At 42.1% G+C, this 18,319-nt stretch overlaps 1 protein-coding gene across 1 annotated transcript in view; it reads right to left on the bottom strand.

Moving 5' to 3' along the window:
- Window positions 1–2,057: 2,057 nt before the first annotated feature.
- The window catches only part of LOC130368054 (uncharacterized), a 161,183-nt gene continuing 144,921 nt past the window's right edge, over window positions 2,058–18,319 (bottom strand). The window contains exon 10 of the transcript XR_008892280.1: window positions 2,058–2,440. The gene's annotated coding sequence lies outside the window, so the exon portion shown is untranslated. The remainder of the gene's footprint in view (window positions 2,441–18,319) is intronic.

Consider the following 18,319-nt stretch of genomic DNA (forward strand, 5'->3'; position numbering starts at 1 on the left):
ACCCTTTAAATTTTGCTCCCAAAAATCCATATGATGGCTCATTTTTTGCGCCACCAATTCTACTTTGCAGTGACATCAGTCATTTTACCCAAAAATCTACAGCAAAACGGAAAAAAAATCATTGTGCAACTAAATGGAAGAAAAACGCCATTTTGTTAATTTTGGGGGCTTCTGTTTCTACGCAGTACATTTTTCGATAAAAATGACACATTCTCTTTATTCTGTAGGTCCATATGATTAAAATGATACCCTACTTATATCGGTTTGATTTTGTCGTACTTCTGAAAAAAATCAGAACTACATGCAGGAAAATTTATACGTTTACAAATGTCATCTTCTGACCCCTATAACTTTTTTATTTTTCCACGTATGGGGCAGAATGAGGGCTCATTTTTTTGCGCCGTGATCTGAAGTTTTTAGTGATACTATTTTTGTTTTAATCTGACTTTTTGATCACTTTTTATTCATTTTTTTATGGTATAAAAAGTGACCAAAAATACGCTATTTTGGACTTTAGATTTTTTTTGCGTGTACGCCATTAACCATGAGGTTTAATTAACTATATATTTTTATAGTTCGAACATTTCCGCATGCGGCGATACCACATATGTTTATTTTTTTTTACACAGTTTTTTTTTATGGGAAAAGAGGGGTGATTCAAACTTTTATTAGGGAAAGGGTTAAATGATCTTTAATAATTTTTTTTTTTACTTTTTTTTTGCAATGCTATAGCTCCCATAGGGGACTATAACATGCAGTACATTGATTCAATACACTGATCACTGCCATTGCATTCAATGGCAGGGATCAGTGTTATTGGGGATTGATTGCTCAAGCCTGGATTTCCGGCTGGGAGCAATCAATCGACGACAGAGGCAGCTCTCTCATTAGGCGATTTAGGCGGCCGCCTAAGCCCTCTTGCTAAAAGAGGCCTCGCGGCCACCTAAATCGTGTAATTAACCTGTTCCCGCAGAATGACATATATAAATGTCATGATATGCATCATGACATTTATATATGACATGCAGTTAACCAGGCGATGCGCAGCGCGGGTTAACTGGCAGAAGACCCGCTGTTACCAGCGGGGGACAACTTCTGCAAGCTCCCACCAGGACCATCTGTGGATGGTCCTGGTCAGCTATCACTGTGATTGGTCCTTACTGTTTGCCAGGTACGTACTAAAATCCCCTGATGGTGGACAACCCCTTTAAGTATTACATAAACAGTAATGTAACAATCTGTTAAAGAAATTTCAATGCATTGTTAATGCCCCTGCGAAGACTGAGTTTGATATAGAGATTGCTATTGATTGTATGTTGTTTTATTATTGGTATGATGTCATTGACAAAATGGCCATGTATGGAAGAGATAACAAGCTGACAAGGCTGCGGCAAAAACAGCCGTTGGCTGTCCGGCATGCTGGGAGTTGAAGTTTTGCAACATCTGGAGGGCCACAGTTAGAGACCACTGGTCTACATGCCTACACCAAAAGGAAACATAAGGAAATATACTGTAAGTCTGTTTGCTGCAGGTCCGGCATTTGGGACTTCCACCATTCCTAGTGCCATTCCCTTCACTTAAAGAGTACCTCTCATGATCTTGTTAAATGTTATAATCCTCCCAGTTCACTGCCCCCATCATGATAAACCACCCCCTGACTTTATTTTTATTATTTTTTAGTTTTCTTCCTTGATATTGCTCTGTATTTTCTGCTCAGTCTCAGTCAGATTTATAGACTGGGAAGGGGCGTTCCCCAGCAGGCGTGACATCATCTGAAGCCATACAGGGGAGAACTTCCTCCCTCACTCTGCTACACACAGCCCAGAGCAGTTCAGTATGAGATGAGCTATGATTGGCTAAGGCTGCACACACCCCCTCAGCACTCCAGACTGCATTTCCTGATTTTGGACTTTTGCCAGGCCAGCAGGAGTCCAAAGTCTGTGCAAGAGATGGGGGAAAATGTGCTCTGGACAAGTAGGGAGACACCTAGTGGCAGCCTTTTTAAACACAAATAAAACTTCATTTTTTTAATCAAAGTACATTAGAAAGATTTTTTTTATTTACCATAAGGGGTTCAATAGCAAAAATTAGTCTTAATGATAGTGCCCATTTAAAGATATGAATAAGGACTGTGCACTAAATAAGGATACACCTTTGCTTGGAAGCAAAACCTGTCATAGGGATCATATATGCTAGTGGTTGTATCAGACATTGCTTGATTTGTCATTGTTGATACAACGTCCACAACAAATTCCTGGATTCCTCGATTATCATTTGTTACCGTCACAGGCATGTCATCCACATCCATGGTACTGATATAGTGCCCTGGATACATGGCTGACTCAAATGTAATATAGCTCCCTTTTTGTTTTCTGATGAAGAAGAATTGTTTGTTAGTGTCGTCCATTTCAAAATTTTTTCCATCAAATTTAGCATTCTCCTAAATAAAAGAAAGAAAATATATTGTTTATTACAATTGTCGGGATGTCAGCGAACAAATTCTCACATATTAAACATCTGAAATAGTGAGATCCCAGAAATGGATAGGATATTCCCAGGGGTGCAGCGATATGGGGTCAAGGGGAAGTAGTAACTCTGTGTCCAAAGGCCCCTCTGCCATGGAAGAAGGCACCACTATTATAAATGGCAAATAGTATTTGGGGATTTATTACAGATTTAGCATTGGGACCCATAGCTTCAAGTTAGGATTCAGGGTATTCCAGTCTGATTATCGTATTATATATATAACCATCGGACCGTTTGGTGCAAAATGTGGCATTAATGTATAATGACCATGAGTGTTACGCCGAGCGCTCCGGGTCCCTGCTCCTCCCCGGAGCGCTCGCGGTGTTCCTCTCTCTGCAGCGCCCCGGTCAGACCCGCTGACCGGGAGCGCTGCACTGACATTGCCGGCGGGGATGTGATTCGCATAGCGGGACGCGCCCGCTCACGAATCGCATCCCAAGTCACTCACCTGTCCCGGTCCCCGGCTGTCATGTTCTGGCACGCGCGGCTCAGCTCTCTGAGATTTATAGGGCCAGTGCACCAATCATTGGTGCCTGGCCCAATCACCCTAATTAGTTTCCACCTGCTCCCTGGCTATTTTACCTCACTTCCCCTGCACTTCCTTGCCGGATCTTGTTGCCCTTGTGCCAGTGAAAGCCTTTCCTTGAGTGTTCCTAGCCTGTGTTCCAGACCTCCTGCCGTTGCCCCTGACTACGATCCTTGCTGCCTGCCCTGACCTTCTTCTGCTACGTCCGACCTTGCTCTTGCCTTATCCCTTGTACCATGCCTATCTCAGCAGTCAGAGAGGTTGAGCCGTTGCCGGTGGATACGACCTGGCTGCTACCGCCGCTGCAAGACCATCCCGCTTTGTGGCGGGCTCTGGTGAAAACCAGTAGCAACTTAGAACCGGTCCACCAACACGGTCCACGCCAATCCCTCTCTGACACAGAGGATCCACCTCCAGCCTGCCGAATCGTGACAGTAGATCCGGCCATGGATTTCGCTGAGGTGCCGCTGTCAAGTCTTGCCGACATTTCCACGGTGATCGCCCAGCAATCCCTAATGATCACCCAACGAAATCACCAGCTGTCGTACTTGACCACCGTGACACAGCAACTTCAGTCACAGATACAGCAGCTGCTACCGCAGATACAGCAACTTCAGTCACAGACACAACAGCTGCAACAGCAACAACCATCTCCTCCACCGGCTCCTGCACCACCTCCGCAGCGAGCGGCCGCTCCCAACCCCCGCTTGTCCCTGCTGGACAAATTTGATGGGGACTCTAGACTCTGCTGTGGTCTCCTGTCTGGGAAGGCCCTGCCATGGGCCACACCGCTCGGAGCACCTCTCTCACAGTATCCTTTGCAATCTACCCCTGTGCCTCCCGCCGAGGAGGCTATGCAAATGGATCGGTCTCGCCTGACCCCTGAAGAGAGGACTCGCCGCAGAAATAAAGATTTACGTCTATACTGCACTGTGCGTTACCGCACAGAACCCCTGTTCATGAGCATGGAACTGCATCTCGAAAAAATTGGACCTTTTGTTTTGCCCAGCTGCACCTCTAAAGTCCTCCTCGGTCTGCCATGGCTCCAACGCCACTCTCCTACCCTTGACTGGACCACCGGGGAGATCAAGAGCTGGGGTGCTTCTTGCCACAGAAAATGCCTCACATCTGCTCCCAGTCCCGTCAGTCAAACCTCAGTGTCTCCTCCTTTACCTGGTCTCCCCAAGGCCTATCAGGACTATGCTGTGTCTCCTCCTCATAGCCCCCGTCCTGTTAACACTCTGCCCCGTGCCAAGCTTCACCCTCTTCCCTCCCTCCCCACTCCCACGCCTTCTTGTTTGCCCGCTGTTGATGAGGTTTCCCAGGGCTTCGCCATCGTCTGGAAAAAGACTCAAAAATCCCTCATACTAGCCTCATCCCGGATGAAGAAGCATGCCGACAAAAAAAGAAGAACTCCTCCTGTTTTTGTGTGGCTCTCCGCCAACTATATCCGCTTCCGTGTTCCCAGTTTTAATCTGGGACCACGTTATCTTGGACCCTTTGAAGTTAAGTGCCTAAAGGAAGCTACTCCTGTCTCCGGGTCCTCAGATGTCTTCCCGATTAAAGAATTTTCAGGTCCCAAAAAGAGGGGGAGACCCAAGGGGGGGGGGGGGGTACTGTTACGCCGAGCACTCCGGGTCCCTGCTCCTCCCGGAGCGCTCGCGGCGTTCCTCTCTCTGCAGCGCCCCGGTCAGACCCGCTGACCGGGAGCGCTGCACTGACATTGCAGGCGGGGATGCGATTCGCATAGCGGGACGCGCCCGCTCGCGAATCGCATCCCAAGTCACTCACCTGTCCCAGTCCCCGGCTGTCATGTTCTGGCGCGCGCGGCTCCGCTCTCTAGGGCGCGCGCCCGCCAGCTCTCTGAGATTTATAGGGCCAGTGCACCAATGATTGGTGCCTGGCCCAATCACCCTAATTAGTTTCCACCTGCTCCCTGGCTATTTTACCTCCCTTCCCCTGCACTTCCTTGCCGGATCTTGTTGCCCTTGTGCCAGTGAAAGCCTTTCCTTGAGTGTATTAACTAGTAGAAAAGAACAAACTCGGCACTGCTTCCTTCATTGTTAGCACCTGACATCCAATGCCTCTGCTGGCTCAACCACGTCTGATGGTGCTCACTGGTAATAGCAAAGTCCAATGCAAACAATCCGTAGAAAAGAGAAAAGAAAACCAGGGCAACTCACCAAATACGTAAACTTCAAGCTTCTTTATTGATCCATGAAGTGTATAAACAGTGCAAGACACGGGTGGACAAACAACAGGGGGACGTTCGTTCGGGGCTACGGTGCCGTTTCGCAAGATATGCTTCAACTGGCCCACATCGTCTTCCAGCCGGAAACACATTTAAATAACCCTCCCCTCCGTTGCCATAGAAATGAGCCAAACAAAAGGTAAGTGCAATTAAAAATGTTAAAAACAACTGTGTGATACTCCTAAGATTTTCCTTTATGTTAGTAATGCACTGAGCTCAGTACGTTCATTGAGACCTAAAGGCCCCATTGCTTCCAGCCGAAGAATCCATTTAGTTTCATTTCTTAACAGTATTTCTTCTCTATTTTTCCCAGCAATACCATGTTCGATCCTTTCAAGTCCGGCAAAACGGAATCCAAATTTTTCTTTAGAATGAAATTCATTAATATGTTGAATAAATCTAGTGGCTCCGATGCCAGTTCTGAGGGATCGAACATGTTCGCGGATTCTGTGAAATAAGGGCCTTTTTGTCTTCGCAATATAAAATAATTTACATTTGCATACCAATGCGTAAACCACATGAGAGGATCTACATGTAATACATTGTTTCACATTAATAGTATTACCTGCTAATTCTACAATTCTACATTTCATATTTAGAGAGCAAAACGAACATGAACCGCAAATAAAATTCCCTTTTGGGCGTAATTCAGACAGCCAATTCTGTCCCGCTGCGTTTTTTCCTTTTTTCAATAAATCTCCAACTGTTTTAGTTTTTCTATATGTAACAATCGGTTTTTCATTAGTAATTACTGCTATATCAGCATCTTCTTGTAAAATATACCAATTATTCGTAATAGCTTTTTTCACTACATTATTAATAGGAGTATTTGAAAAAGAAAAAACGCAACGTTTGTTATTTTTTCTGTCTTTCGTTTTCAGCAAAACTTCTCTTGGTATTCGATCTATTTTCTTTCTTGCATCTACAATTAAATTAAGAGGATAACCTCTCTGTTCCAAACGATACTGTAAGTCATCTGCCTGTTTTTGAAACAGTATAGGACTGCTGTTAATTCGTTTTAGTCTGACAAGCTGACTGTATGGGATACTATTTTTGACCTGGGGGGGATGGGATGATTGATAATGTAATAATGAATTTTTAGCAATCGATTTTCTAAAACCAGATGTCACTATATTGCTATCCACAATATCTATCTGTACATCTAGAAATTCAAGATGTTGATCTCCAAATACATATGTAAAAAACATATTAACTCCGTTCACTTGATTAAGATATTCAACAAAAGCAGCAAATTCCTCCTGTGAACCATCCCAAATAATAAAGAGGTCGTCTACATATCTGAGAAAAAGTTTAATTTTACCAATAAAGGGGTTCTTGGATGTGAACACCCACTTGTCTTCCAACATGGAGAGGAAAATATTGGCATAAGCACATGAGGTGGGAGACCCCATGGCTGTACCATGTGTCTGTCTATACCAATCCCCTCCAAACTGGAAGACATTATTATTTAACACGAATGTAAGGGCTTCAGTAACGAATTCAATAAAGTCAGGTGACTTGCCCGTTTTCCGTAGGATAGTGGTCATAGCCTCCACACCCGAATCCAAAGGGATTCGGGTGTATAGGCTCTCCACATCCACGGAACACAGTTTTAACCCAGGTTGCCAATGAAAATTATTCAAAATTTTAATTAAATCTCCGGTATCCCTGAGATAAGAAGGTAATTCTCTCAATAGAGGCGACACTAACCAATCAATATAACTGGACAAATATTCTGTCGGTGACCCAATCCCAGAGACAATAGGACGCCCCGGGGGCTGGGTCACCGACTTATGGACTTTCGGCAAAATATACCAAGAAGGTTTTTTAATGTTCCTAGGGAGGAGACGTTCAGCACTTTTTCTACTGATAACCCCTTTTTCATGAAATTTCCGAAGTAGCGATCTCAAGTTATTGATTATTTGTGGACAGGGATCTTTTTTTAATTTACAGTAGGTGTTCTCATCTCCTAACTGTTTAAGAGCCTCTGTGTTATAGTCAGTAGTTTTCCACAAAACAACACCCCCACCCTTATCAGCCTTGGTAACAACAATATCTTCCCTTTTTCTTAATTTGTCTAGGGCTATTTGCTCTCTATCTGAGATGTTGCTCTGGACCTTCGGGTAAATGAGGGCTTTAACTTCTTTTAAGACTGACTTCTGGAATATATCAAGTGGACTCCCTGGTGTAACAGGAGGATTAAACACCGAGGGATTACCTCCTGAAAAAAACTTATCACTAGTACTATCTGTTCTGTCAGACACCTGATCATTAATATCAGCAAGGAAAGTGACTAAATCCCGCTCCTCATCATTAAATTCGCTAGGTACACAAAATCCTAACGGTCCTATTTTACAGCTAGTTTCACCTTCGAGTACGATTACATTTTTATTTTCATTATTTACTGCAGAAAAAACTTTTTTTAAATTTAATTTACGGACACCCTTGAATAAGTCCTCTTGGAACTGGACATAGTCGAATTTTTCTCTAAGACCAAAGTTCAATCCTTTGTTTAATAGTGAGATCGTGTCCTCATCTAACTCTTCATCCGTGAGGTTCACTACTATATTTTCAGAAATTACTTGCGCCAAGTTACATTCTTGCGTTTGGGTATGCGTTTTCTCAGAATTCTTTGATTTTCTTCTCCCTCTTCGGGTTCTGGGTCCAAAGGGATTCCGGCAACTTTTTGTTTGATGTTCCCTGCATCTCCAGTCGATTCTGTTGAACCACTGCTGTCTGTGTCAGTTGTCATAAAATCCGAACTTTTCTTTTTATTTTTATTCCTGCTTAAATTTGACTTCGCCGGGACATTTTTTGAGACTTTTCGATTAGCATTAAACTTTTTATTCCAGGTGAAGACCTGATGGTTCTCAAAGTCTTTTTTGTCTCTTATAAATTTGTGCCGTTTTATAATCTTAATTTTTTCTTGTATTAGACCCAATTTTTTCTCCAAATTATGCAGGAAAGTATTAAATATCGATTCAGAGAGTCTTGTTCTTAATTCACATTTAGCTTTGCAAAGGTCTGCTGTTACCATTTCATATTCAGTTTTGTTTCTCTCCAGTACTAACTTCTGGATTTCCAGAGAATGTAGTAAATGTAACTCATCCCATGCTTTTATAAATTCGGGATCATCTGTATACTGTGAGGGAGTTTTGTATACACGCAATCCTCTGGGAATACGTAAATTGGTCACATAAGCTTCTAAGGAGTTAATAGTCCAAAAGAGCCTAGTCTCTTTTTCAGCCAGGGATTGAACTTTGAACTCCAGTGATTTGGTGCTTAACAACGAAATTTCATCTTTGTATTCACAAGACGCGAAGAACATCCCCACGTCCACCCGGCCTGCACTGATCGCCGTCTCTGAGGCATTATTAGGAGAATCCATCTCCATAGTGGAATGTGCTATTATAGCGGCTGTAGCGTGCTCAGAGTTCAGAAACAATAGTCCATAGACAATATTAACTAGTAGAAAAGAACAAACTCGGCACTGCTTCCTTAATTGTTAGCACCTGACATCCAATGCCTCTGCTGGCTCAACCACGTCTGATGGTGCTCACTGGTAATAGCAAAGTCCAATGCAAACAATCCGTAGAAAAGAGAAAAGAAAACCAGGGCAACTCACCAAATACGTAAACTTCAAGCTTCTTTATTGATCCATGAAGGGTATAAACAGTGCAAGACACGGGTGGACAAACAACAGGGGGACGTTCGTTCGGGGCTACGGTGCCGTTTCGCAAGATATGCTTCAACTGGCCCACATCGTCTTCCAGCCGGAAACACATTTAAATAACCCTCCCCTCCGTTGCCATAGAAATGAGCCAAACAAAAGGTAAGTGCAATTAAAAATGTTAAAAACAACTGTGTGATACTCCTAAGATTTTCCTTCATGTTAGTAATGCACTGAGCTCAGTACGTTCATTGAGACCTAAAGGCCCCATTGCTTCCAGCCGAAGAATCCATTTAGTTTCATTTCTTAACAGTATTTCTTCTCTATTTTTCCCAGCAATACCATGTTCGATCCTTTCAAGTCCGGCAAAACGGAATCCAAATTTTTCTTTAGAATGAAATTCATTAATATGTTGAATAAATCTAGTGGCTCCGATGCCGGTTCTGAGGGATCGAACATGTTCGCAGATTCTGTGAAATAAGGGCCTTTTTGTCTTCCCAATATAAAATAATTTACATTTGCATACCAATGCGTAAACCACATGAGAGGATCTACATGTAATACATTGTTTCACATTAATAGTATTACCTGCTAATTCTACAATTCTACATTTCATATTTAGAGAGCAAAACGAACATGAACCGCAAATAAAATTCCCTTTTGGGCGTAATTCAGACAGCCAATTCTGTCCCGCTGCATTTTTTTCCTTTTTTCAATAAATCTCCAACTGTTTTAGTTTTTCTATATGTAACAATCGGTTTTTCATTAGTAATTACTGCTATATCAGCATCTTCTTGTAAAATATAGCAATTATTCGTAATAGCTTTTTTCACTACATTATTAATAGGAGTATTTGAAAAAGAAAAAACGCAACGTTTGTTATTTTTTCTGTCTTTCGTTTTCAGCAAAACTTCTCTTGGTATTCGATCTATTTTCTTTCTTGCATCTACAATTAAATTAAGAGGATAACCTCTCTGTTCCAAACGATACTGTAAGTCATCTGCCTGTTTTTGAAACAGTATAGGACTGCTGTTAATTCGTTTTAGTCTGACAAGCTGACTGTATGGGATACTATTTTTGACCTGGGGGGGATGGGATGATTGATAATGTAATAATGAATTTTTAGCAATCGATTTTCTAAAACCAGATGTCACTATATTGCTATCCACAATATCTATCTGTACATCTAGAAATTCAAGATGTTGATCTCCAAATACATATGTAAAAAACATATTAACTCCATTCACTTGATTAAGATATTCAACAAAAGCAGCAAATTCCTCCTGTGAACCATCCCAAATAATAAAGAGGTCGTCTACATATCTGAGAAAAAGTTTAATTTTACCAATAAAGGGGTTCTTGGATGTGAACAACCACTTGTCTTCCAACATGGAGAGGAAAATATTGGCATAAGCACATGAGGTGGGAGACCCCATGGCTGTACCATGTGTCTGTCTATACCAATCCCCTCCAAACTGGAAGACATTATTATTTAACACGAATGTAAGGGCTTCAGTAACGAATTCAATAAAGTCAGGTGACTTGCCCGTTTTCCGTAGGATAGTGGTCATAGCCTCCACACCCGAATCCAAAGGGATTCGGGTGTATAGGCTCTCCACATCCACGGAACACAGTTTTAACCCAGGTTGCCAATGAAAATTATTCAAAATTTTAATTAAATCTCCGGTATCCCTGAGATAAGAAGGTAATTCTCTCAATAGAGGCGACACTAACCAATCAATATAACTGGACAAATATTCTGTCGGTGACCCAATCCCAGAGACAATAGGACGCCCCGGGGGCTGGGTCACCGACTTATGGACTTTCGGCAAAATATACCAAGAAGGTATTTTAATGTTCCTAGGGAGGAGACGTTCAGCACTTTTTCTACTGATAACCCCTTTGCTATTACCAGTGAGCACCATCAGACGTGGTTGAGCCAGCAGAGGCATTGGATGTCAGGTGCTAACAATTAAGGAAGCAGTGCCGAGTTTGTTCTTTTCTACTAGTTAATATTGTCTATGGACTATTGTTTCTAAACTCTGAGCACGCTACAGCCGCTATAATAGCACATTCCACTATGGAGATGGATTCTCCTAATAATGCCTCAGAGACGGCGATCAGTGCAGGCCGGGTGGACGTGGGGATGTTCTTCGCGTCTTGTGAATACAAAGATGAAATTTCGTTGTTAAGCACCAAATCACTGGAGTTCAAAGTTCAATCCCTGGCTGAAAAAGAGACTAGGCTCTTTTGGACTATTAACTCCTTAGAAGCTTATGTGACCAATTTACGTATTCCCAGAGGATTGCGTGTATACAAAACTCCCTCACAGTATACAGATGATCCCGAATTTATAAAAGCATGGGATGAGTTACATTTACTACATTCTCTGGAAATCCAGAAGTTAGTACTGGAGAGAAACAAAACTGAATATGAAATGGTAACAGCAGACCTTTGCAAAGCTAAATGTAAATTAAGAACAAGACTCTCTGAATCGATATTTAATACTTTCCTGCATAATTTGGAGAAAAAATTGGGTCTAATACAAGAAAAAATTAAGATTATAAAACGGGACAAATTTATAAGAGACAAAAAAGACTTTGAGAACCATCAGGTCTTCACCTGGAATAAAAAGTTTAATGCTAATCGAAAAGTCTCAAAAAATGTCCCGGCGAAGTCAAATTTAAGCAGGAATAAAAATAAAAAGAAAAGTTCGGATTTTATGACAACTGACACAGACAGCAGTGGTTCGACAGAATCGACTGGAGATGCAGGGAACATCAAACAAAAAGTTGCCGGAATCCCTTTGGACCCAGAACCCGAAGAGGGAGAGGAAAATCAAAGAATTCTGAGAAAACGCATACCCAAACGCAAGAATGTAACTTGGCGCAAGTAATTTCTGAAAATATAGTAGTGAACCTCACGGATGAAGGGTTAGATGAGGACACGATCTCACTATTAAACAAAGGATTCAACTTTGGTCTTAGAGAAAAATTCGACTATGTCCAGTTCCAAGAGGACTTATTCAAGGGTGTCCGTAAATTAAATTTAAAAAAAGTTTTTTCTGCAGTAAATAATGAAAATAAAAATGTAATCGTACTCGAAGGTGAAACTAGCTGTAAAATAGGACCGTTAGGATTTTGTGTACCTAGCGAATTTAATGATGAGGAGCGGGATTTAGTCACTTTCCTTGCTGATATTAATGATCAGGTGTCTGACAGAACAGATAGTACTAGTGATAAGTTTTTTTCAGGAGGTAATCCCTCGGTGTTTAATCCTCCTGTTACACCAGGGAGTCCACTTGATATATTCCAGAAGTCAGTCTTAAAAGAAGTTAAAGCCCTCATTTACCCGAAGGTCCAGAGCAACATCTCAGATAGAGAGCAAATAGCCCTAGACAAATTAAGAAAAAGGGAAGATATTGTTGTTACCAAGGCTGATAAGGGTGGGGGTGTTGTTTTGTGGAAAACTACTGACTATAACACAGAGGCTCTTAAACAGTTAGGAGATGAGAACACCTACTGTAAATTAAAAAAAGATCCCTGTCCACAAATAATCAATAACTTGAGATCGCTACTTCGGAAATTTCATGAAAAAGGGGTTATCAGTAGAAAAAGTGCTGAACGTCTCCTCCCTAGGAACATTAAAAAACCTTCTTGGTATATTTTGCCGAAAGTCCATAAGTCGGTGACCCAGCCCCCGGGGCGTCCTATTGTCTCTGGGATTGGGTCACCGACAGAATATTTGTCCAGTTATATTGATTGGTTAGTGTCGCCTCTATTGAGAGAATTACCTTCTTATCTCAGGGATACCGGAGATTTAATTAAAATTTTGAATAATTTTCATTGGCAACCTGGGTTAAAACTGTGTTCCGTGGATGTGGAGAGCCTATACACCCGAATCCCTTTGGATTCGGGTGTGGAGGCTATGACCACTATCCTACGGAAAACGGGCAAGTCACCTGACTTTATTGAATTCGTTACTGAAGCCCTTACATTCGTGTTAAATAATAATGTCTTCCAGTTTGGAGGGGATTGGTATAGACAGACACATGGTACAGCCATGGGGTCTCCCACCTCATGTGCTTATGCCAATATTTTCCTCTCCATGTTGGAAGACAAGTGGGTGTTCACATCCAAGAACCCCTTTATTGGTAAAATTAAACTTTTTCTCAGATATGTAGACGACCTCTTTATTATTTGGGATGGTTCACAGGAGGAATTTGCTGCTTTTGTTGAATATCTTAATCAAGTGAACGGAGTTAATATGTTTTTTACATATGTATTTGGAGATCAACATCTTGAATTTCTAGATGTACAGATAGATATTGTGGATAGCAATATAGTGACATCTGGTTTTAGAAAATCGATTGCTAAAAATTCATTATTACATTATCAATCATCCCATCCCCCCCAGGTCAAAAATAGTATCCCATACAGTCAGCTTGTCAGACTAAAACGAATTAACAGCAGTCCTATACTGTTTCAAAAACAGGCAGATGACTTACAGTATCGTTTGGAACAGAGAGGTTATCCTCTTAATTTAATTGTAGATGCAAGAAAGAAAATAGATCGAATACCAAGAGAAGTTTTGCTGAAAACGAAAGACAGAAAAAATAACAAACGTTGCGTTTTTTCTTTTTCAAATACTCCTATTAATAATGTAGTGAAAAAAGCTATTACGAATAATTGGTATATTTTACAAGAAGATGCTGATATAGCAGTAATTACTAATGAAAAACCGATTGTTACATATAGAAAAACTAAAACAGTTGGAGATTTATTGAAAAAAGGAAAAAACGCAGCGGGACAGAATTGGCTGTCTGAATTACGCCCAAAAGGGAATTTTATTTGCGGTTCATGTTCGTTTTGCTCTCTAAATATGAAATGTAGAATTGTAGAATTAGCAGGTAATACTATTAATGTGAAACAATGTATGACATGTAGATCCTCTCATGTGGTTTACGCATTGGTATGCAAATGTAAATTATTTTATATTGGGAAGACAAAAAGGCCCTTATTTCACAGAATCCGCGAACATGTTCGATCCCTCAGAACCGGCATCGGAGCCACTAGATTTATTCAACATATTAATGAATTTCATTCTAAAGAAAAATTTGGATTCCGTTTTGCCGGACTTGAAAGGATCGAACATGGTATTGCTGGGAAAAATAGAGAAGAAATACTGTTAAGAAATGAAACTAAATGGATTCTTCGGCTGGAAGCAATGGGGCCTTTAGGTCTCAATGAACGTACTGAGCTCAGTGCATTACTAACATAAAGGAAAATCTTAGGAGTATCACACAGTTGTTTTTAACATTTTTAATTGCACTTACCTTTTGTTTGGCTCATTTCTATGGCAACGGAGGGGAGGGTTATTTAAATGTGTTTCCGGCTGGAAGACGATGTGGGCCAGTTGAAGCATATCTTGCGAAACGGCACCGTAGCCCCGAACGAACGTCCCCCTGTTGTTTGTCCACCCGTGTCTTGCACTGTTTATACCCTTCATGGATCAATAAAGAAGCTTGAAGTTTACGTATTTGGTGAGTTGCCCTGGTTTTCTTTTCTCTTTTCTACGGATTGTTTGCATTGGACTTTGCTATTACCAGTGAGCACCATCAGACGTGGTTAAGCCAGCAGAGGCATTGGATGTCAGGTGCTAACAATTAAGGAAGCAGTGCCGAGTTTGTTCTTTTCTACTAGTTAATATTGTCTATGGACTATTGTTTCTAAACTCTGAGCACGCTACAGCCGCTATAATAGCACATTCCACTATGGAGATGGATTCTCCTAATAATGCCTCAGAGACGGCGATCAGTGCAGGCCGGGTGGACGTGGGGATGTTCTTCGCGTCTTGTGAATACAAAGATGAAATTTCGTTGTTAAGCACCAAATCACTGGAGTTCAAAGTTCAATCCCTGGCTGAAAAAGAGACTAGGCTCTTTTGGACTATTAACTCCTTAGAAGCTTATGTGACCAATTTACGTATTCCCAGAGGATTGCGTGTATACAAAACTCCCTCACAGTATACAGATGATCCCGAATTTATAAAAGCATGGGATGAGTTACATTTACTACATTCTCTGGAAATCCAGAAGTTAGTACTGGAGAGAAACAAAACTGAATATGAAATGGTAACAGCAGACCTTTGCAAAGCTAAATGTGAATTAAGAACAAGACTCTCTGAATCGATATTTAATACTTTCCTGCATAATTTGGAGAAAAAATTGGGTCTAATACAAGAAAAAATTAAGATTATAAAACGGCACAAATTTATAAGAGACAAAAAAGACTTTGAGAACCATCAGGTCTTCACCTGGAATAAAAAGTTTAATGCTAATCGAAAAGTCTCAAAAAATGTCCCGGCGAAGTCAAATTTAAGCAGGAATAAAAATAAAAAGAAAAGTTCGGATTTTATGACAACTGACACAGACAGCAGTGGTTCGACAGAATCGACTGGAGATGCAGGGAACATCAAACAAAAAGTTGCCGGAATCCCTTTGGACCCAGAACCCGAAGAGGGAGAGGAAAATCAAAGAATTCTGAGAAAACGCATACCCAAACGCAAGAATGTACCGTATATACTCGAGTATAAGCCGACCCGAGTATAAGCCGAGACCCCTAATTTCAACCCAAAATCCCAGGAAAAGTTATTGACTCGAGTATAAGCCTAGGGTGGGAAATACCTCATCCCCCCTGTCATCATCCAGACCCGTCATTAACATCCTCATCATCATCCCCTTGTCATTATCCCACACATCCCCCCTTCATCATCCCCTTATCATCCCACACATCCCCCTTCATCATCCCCTTGTCATCATCCCACACATCCCCCCTTCATCATCCCCTTATCATCCCGCACATCCCCCCTTCATCATCCCCTTATCATCCCACACATCCCCCCTTCATCATCCCCTTATCATCCCGCACATCCCCCCTTCATCATCCCCTTATCATCCCACACATCCCCCCTTCATCATCCCCTTGTAATCATCCCCACCCCCCTTCATCATCCCCACACCCCCCCTTCATCATCCTCTTCTCATCATTCGCCCTCAGTGGTCTTCAACATGCGGACCTCCAGAGGTTTCAAAACTACAACTCCCAGCAAGCCCGGGCAGCCATCGGCTGTCCGGGCTTGCTGGGAGTTGTAGTTTTGAAACCTCCGGAGGTCCGCAGGTTGAAGACCACTGCGGCCTTCAACATCATCCAGCCCCCTCTCACCCCCTTTAGTTCTGAGTACTCACCTCCGCTCGGCGCTGGTCCGGTCCTGCAGGGCTGTCCGGTGAGGAGGTGGTCCGGTGAGGAGGTGGTCCGGGCTGCTATCTTCACCGGGGGCGCCTCTTCTCCGCGCTTCCGGCCCGGAATAGAGGCGTTGCCTTGACAATGACGCAGAATTACGTTGGCAATGAACGCACCTCTGCGTCGTTGTCACGGCAACGTGACTATTCTGAGGCCGGGCCCGAAGCGCTTAGAAGAGGCCTCCCCGGTGAAGATAGCAGCCCGGAACACTATCCCACCGGACCACCTCCTCACCGGACAGTCCTGCAGGATCGGACCAGCGCCGAGCGGAGGTGAGTACTCAGAACTAAAGGGGGTGAGAGGGGGCTGGATGATGTTGAAGGCCGCAGTGGTCTTCAACCTGCGGACCTCCGGAGGTTTCAAAACTACAACTCCCAGCAAGCCCGGACAGCCGATGGCTGCCCGGGCTTGCTGGGAGTTGTAGTTTTGAAACCTCTGGAGGTCCGCAGGTTGAAGACCACTGCGGGTGGGGGAGTTCACTCGAGTATAAGCCGAGGGGGGTGTTTTCAGCACGAAAAATCGTGCTGAAAAACTCGGCCTATACTCGAGTATATACGGTAACTTGGCGCAAGTAATTTCTGAAAATATAGTAGTGAACCTCACGGATGAAGAGTTAGATGAGGACACGATCTCACTATTAAACAAAGGATTGAACTTTGGTCTTAGAGAAAAATTCGACTATGTCCAGTTCCAAGAGGACTTATTCAAGGGTGTCCGTAAATTAAATTTAAAAAAAGTTTTTTCTGCAGTAAATAATGAAAATAAAAATGTAATCGTACTCGAAGGTGAAACTAGCTGTAAAATAGGACCGTTAGGATTTTGTGTACCTAGCGAATTTAATGATGAGGAGCGGGATTTAGTCACTTTCCTTGCTGATATTAATGATCAGGTGTCTGACAGAACAGATAGTACTAGTGATAAGTTTTTTTCAGGAGGTAATCCCTCGGTGTTTAATCCTCCTGTTACACCAGGGAGTCCACTTGATATATTCCAGAAGTCAGTCTTAAAAGAAGTTAAAGCCCTCATTTACCCGAAGGTCCAGAGCAACATCTCAGATAGAGAGCAAATAGCCCTAGACAAATTAAGAAAAAGGGAAGATATTGTTGTTACCAAGGCTGATAAGGGTGGGGGTGTTGTTTTGTGGAAAACTACTGACTATAACACAGAGGCTCTTAAACAGTTAGGAGATGAGAACACCTACTGTAAATTAAAAAAAGATCCCTGTCCACAAATAATCAATAACTTGAGATCGCTACTTCGGAAATTTCATGAAAAAGGGGTTATCAGTAGAAAAAGTGCTGAACGTCTCCTCCCTAGGAACATTAAAAAACCATCTTGGTATATTTTGCCGAAAGTCCATAAGTCGGTGACCCAGCCCCCGGGGCGTCCTATTGTCTCTGGGATTGGGTCACCGACAGAATATTTGTCCAGTTATATTGATTGGTTAGTGTCGCCTCTATTGAGAGAATTACCTTCTTATCTCAGGGATACCGGAGATTTAATTAAAATTTTGAATAATTTTCATTGGCAACCTGGGTTAAAACTGTGTTCCGTGGATGTGGAGAGCCTATACACCCGAATCCCTTTGGATTCGGGTGTGGAGGCTATGACCACTATCCTACGGAAAACGGGCAAGTCACCTGACTTTATTGAATTCGTTACTGAAGCCCTTACATTCGTGTTAAATAATAATGTCTTCCAGTTTGGAGGGGATTGGTATAGACAGACACATGGTACAGCCATGGGGTCTCCCACCTCATGTGCTTATGCCAATATTTTCCTCTCCATGTTGGAAGACAAGTGGGTGTTCACATCCAAGAACCCCTTTATTGGTAAAATTAAACTTTTTCTCAGATATGTAGACGACCTCTTTATTATTTGGGATGGTTCACAGGAGGAATTTGCTGCTTTTGTTGAATATCTTAATCAAGTGAACGGAGTTAATATGTTTTTTACATATGTATTTGGAGATCAACATCTTGAATTTCTAGATGTACAGATAGATATTGTGGATAGCAATATAGTGACATCTGGTTTTAGAAAAT

The sequence above is a fragment of the Hyla sarda genome, chromosome 4, assembly GCF_029499605.1.
Source record: "Hyla sarda isolate aHylSar1 chromosome 4, aHylSar1.hap1, whole genome shotgun sequence".
In the NCBI taxonomy this organism is placed as follows: domain Eukaryota; kingdom Metazoa; phylum Chordata; class Amphibia; order Anura; family Hylidae; genus Hyla; species Hyla sarda.